The sequence below is a fragment of the Balaenoptera acutorostrata genome, chromosome 11, assembly GCF_949987535.1.
Source record: "Balaenoptera acutorostrata chromosome 11, mBalAcu1.1, whole genome shotgun sequence".
Lineage (NCBI taxonomy): Eukaryota > Metazoa > Chordata > Mammalia > Artiodactyla > Balaenopteridae > Balaenoptera > Balaenoptera acutorostrata.
Window position 1 is genome coordinate 89,015,551 of NC_080074.1, and position 4,891 is coordinate 89,020,441.

Here is a 4,891-nt window from a genome sequence, read left to right on the forward strand (position 1 = left end):
ATTTCAAAACAAGGGAAACATCCTGGGATGTGGTTCTCACAACAAAAAGGAGACACTAAAGCCTCAGATGATCCTCAGAGGGAGAGGAGATATTTTTCAACTTGGCTTGGGACCAAGTGCTGAAAAACGTGAAACCATTGTTATGTATTACTCCTTTTGGCCAAAAAGTAGAAATTATACAAACACATAAGAAAATTTTATTATATTTTTCTTGCATTCTTTCTTTTCCCCAGATATATTGTTTAAATTTGAACAGTCATACAAATATCCCATGGGAGTGATGCTTCCCACATGGACAGCTTCCTTGCTTATAAGAGATACAATCCAATTCTCTGGTGGCTGAGGGGCCAACTTAAGGCTATATCTTAACCATTGAAGTCCTTATATGCCATTAAGTGGGGGGAAGGAAGGGAAGAATGATAAATGCCAAATCTCTGTAAGCTGATTAAAAATTGTCCTCCATAGTATCGGGTTTAGCGTTGTCTTCATGCCATGTTTGACTACACCAACACAAAATCCTGGTGACACAAGAAAAAAGAAAAGGAGAACTCAGACATGCTATAAGGTTAGATCAACAACCACATACCTAAATCCATATTCTAGGAACTGGTCTACTTGTTGAAGAGTCAAAGGTGAGTTACATTCAGTCCTTGCCATGAGTTTACCATCCAAGCAGAAAGAAAGAGCTAGAATTTATATATAGTACCTACAAACCAAAAGCAGGAACCATAGAGCAGGTAGATATGATTAATTACCTTACAATCCCTTTCAACACAATGATACCACTGTATCACTGATGGACTCCTGTGGGCCACTGTCCATCACAGGGATGAAAATAATTAGCAGTTTCAGCTAATGAACTAGCTAGATGAGTGAACCATCCAAAGCAAATTGAAATAGAGAAGCAGTTTATGTAGTTCCAGGAGATAATTTATATTTTTATGTAACCCTATCATATTCTTATGAAACTCAAATTATGCTCCCTTCTAAACAGAAAAATATTTGGAGTATGGATAAAATTGAAAAGGTTTAGGGAGTTATTCTGTTTCTTTGAAAAACTTTGTTGCTGTTCTTTTAATCATTATACCATCATAGCCCTTTAGGGTCCCACAACCCTCTTATCTCTAAGAATGAGGAAGAGCTGATTCCTCTTATGCTATAAGGACTTACTTTACATAAAATCTTGATAACTTCCTTTTGAGCTACAGACTTCCACCTACAACAAAACCTAAAAACAAAGCAATTTATTGAATATTACTTCATGCCAGGCTCTATGTTAATTGCTTGTCCATATATCATCTTATTTCCTCTTTGTAAAAACTCTCTAAATAAGCTAATATTACTCCTTTTATTCAGAGAAGGAAATTGTTAGAGATTAACTAACTTGCCCAAGGTTACTCACCTACTAAATGGTAGCAGCAGGATTCAGAGCCAAGGTGTCATAAATAGTGACACTGTATTTGTGAATATGATGAAATAAAGAAATTGTGCTCAGATTTTTGAAAAAAATTCACTACAATTATAATTTATTATTAAAAACCACTGTTGCTTTATATGTAATTGCTCCTTGAGAATATCTGTGCATTTTCCAGAGTAGCCTTGAACTTCACAGAGCTTTAATCCAACTTGAAAGAACAAAGTTTTATCAATATAACTAATTAAGGTCACATACTTTTCTCAAACAAACGAATTATTTGGGGAAGAAAACTGCATATTTAAGAAAAATCTCTGTGTGTGTTTTAATCTTTACTATGAAATCAGCCAGTGCTTTCCTGTTGACATAATTTCTGCCTAGATCATTAAAAGTACCATATATCTGGAATATATATGCTTTATAGAACAGATAGGGAAAGGGAGTAATTTAGTAGTGTTGTTTGAATGGGAAACAGGAAACTAGGCTTAAAAATAGAGTTAGATTATATGATTCAATTGGCCTCAAAGCCTAAAACATGCTTTTTCTTTTGCTGTCTTAATAGCCTTCTTTATTCTTTTTCCAGTGCATAAATTGCTTTTGCCCTATGAAGAAAGTATTTGTTTAGTAAAAGTGTAGGTGAGAATTAATTTTCAATACAGCAATAAAATCCTACAGAGCACAAAATTCATTAAAAAATATACACACATATGCATATATATATATACATTTCTTAGAAAGACAGAGAATATAAAAACAAATCAGCTTTATGCCTGTCCTGGATCATCATTATCTTTTCTGCTTTTAATACCTACCTAAGTTGGGGATTGACGTAACTCAAGATGGTGGAGTAGAAGGACGTGAGCTCACCCCCTTCTTATGAAAACACCAAAATCACAACTAACTGTTGAACAACCATCAACAAAAAAAACCCACTGGAACCCACCAAAAAAAAGATACCCTACACCCAAAGACAAAGAAGAAGCCACAATGAGATTGTAGGAGGGGCTCAATCACAATAAAATCAAATCCCATACTCACTGGGTGGGCAACCCACAAACTGGAAAACAATTATACAGGAGTGAAAGTTCTGAGCCCACTTCAGGCTTCTCAGCCTGGAGGTCCAGCAATGGGAGAAGGAGTCCCCAGAGAATCTGACTTTGAAAGCCAGCAGTGTTTGATCACAGGACTTCCACGGGACTGGGGGAAACAGAAACTCCACTCTTGGAGGGCTCACACAAACTCTTGTGTGCACCAGGACCATGGGGAAAAAAAAGCAGTGACCCCATGAGAGACTAGGCCAGACCTACCTCGTATTATTTGAGTGTCTCCTGCAGAGGTGGGGGGCAGGGTGGCAGCTGTGGCTCAAAGACACTGACAGCAGTTCTGGGAAGTATTCATTGGCATGAGCCCTCCCAGAGGCCACCATTAGCCCCACCAAACAGCCTGTAGGCTCCAGTGCTGGGTTGCCTCAGGCCAAACAACCAATAGGGTGGGAACACAGCCCCACCCATCAGCAGACAAGTGAATTAAAGTTTTACTGAGTACAGCCCTACCCCACAGAGGGACAAGACCCAGCTCCACCCACCACAAGTCCCACCCATTAGGAAGCTTGCCCAAGCCTCTTAGATAGCCTCATCCACCAGAGGGCAGAGAGCAGAAGCAAGAAGAATTACAATCCTGCAGCATGTGGAATGGAAACCACAGTCACAGAAAGTTAGATAAAATTAAACAGAGAGGAATATGTTCCAGATGAAGGAACAAGATAAAACCCCAGAAAAAACAACTAAGTGAAGTGAAGATACGCAACTTTCCAGAAAAAGAATTCAGAATAATAATAGCAAAGATGATTCAGGATCTTGGAGAAAGAAGGTAAGGATGGAGATGGAGGTAAGGATCAAGAAGATGCAAGAAATGTTTAACAAAGACCTAGAAGAACTAAAGAACAAACAAACAGAGATGAACAATACAATAACTGAAATGAAAAATACACTAGAAGGAATCAATAGCAGAATAACTGAGGCAGAAGAACGGATAAGTGACCTGGAAAGACAGAATGGTGGAATTCACTGCTGCGGAACAGACTAAAGAAAAAAGAATGAAAAGAAATGAAGACAGCCTAAGAGACCTCTGGGACAACATTTAATGCACCAACATCCTCATTATAGGGCTCCCAGAAAGAGAATAGAGAGAGAAAGGACCTGAGAAAATATTCAAAGAGATAATTGCTGAAAAATTCCCTAACATGGGAAACGAAACAGTCACCTAAGTCCAGGGAGCACAGAGAATCCCAGGCAGGATAAACCCAGGGAGGAACACACTGAGACACATAGTAATCAAATTGATAAAAATTAAAGACAAAGAAAAAATATTAAAAGCAAAAAGGGAAAAACAACAAATAACATACAAGGGAACTCCCATAAGGTTATCACCTGATGTCTCAGCAGAAACTTCTGCAGGCCAGAAGAAAGTGGCAGGATATATTCAAAGTGATGAAAGGGAAGAACCTACAACCAAAAATACTCTACCCAGCAAGGTTCTCGTTTAGATTTGACAGAGAAATCAAAAGCTTTACAGACAAGCAAAATCTAAGAGAATTCAGCACTACCAGACCAGCTTTGCAACAAATGCTAAAGGAACTTCTCTAGACAAGAAAAAGACCAGAAACCTAAAACAACCTTGTAATATATAGACTGCTATATCAAAACCTCATGGGAACAGCAAACCCAAAAGCTACAATAGATACACACACAAAAAAGAAAAAGCAACCCAAACACAACACTAAAGATGGTCATCAAACCACAAGAGAAGAGAACAAGAGAAGAAGGGAAGAAAAAAGACCTACAAAAACAAACCCAAAACAATTAAGAAAATGACAATAAGAACATACATATTGATAATTACCTTCAATGTAAATGGATTAAATGCTCCAACCAGAAAATATAGAATGGATGAATGGATACAAAAACAAGACCCATATATATGCTGTCTACAAGAGACCCACTTCAGACCCAGGCACACATACAGACTGAAAGTGAGGTGATGAAGAAACGCATTCCATGCAAATGGAAATCAAAAGAAAGTTGGAGTCACAATACTCCTATCAGACAAAATAGACTTTAAAATAAAGACTGTTATAAGAGACAAAGAAGGACGCTACATAATGATCAAGGGATAAATCCAAGAAGAAGATACAACAACTGTAAATATATATGCACCCAACATAGGAACGCCTCAATATATAAGGCAAATACTAACAGCCATAAAAGGAGAAATCGACAGTAACACAATAATAGTAGGGGACTTTAACACCCCACTTACATCAATGGACAGATCATCCAGACAGAAAATTAATAAGGAAACACAGGCCTTAAATGACACATTAGACCAGATGGACTTAATTGATATTTATAGAGCAGTCTATCCAAAAGCTGCAGAATACACATTTTTCCCATGTGCACATAGAACATTCTCCAGGAT

The 4,891-nt window shown here is 37.7% G+C and overlaps 1 long non-coding RNA gene across 1 annotated transcript; it reads right to left on the reverse strand.

Annotated features, from left to right (window-relative positions):
• Window positions 1–224: 224 nt before the first annotated feature.
• On the reverse strand, window positions 225–2,829 carry LOC103008818 (uncharacterized). The gene is made up of 3 exons (XR_452214.2): window positions 2,722–2,829; window positions 1,171–1,228; window positions 225–518 (listed from the first exon to the last, which is right to left on the reverse strand). It is a non-coding gene; the product is annotated as an uncharacterized LOC103008818 (long non-coding RNA).
• Between the last annotated feature and the right edge of the window lie 2,062 nt (window positions 2,830–4,891).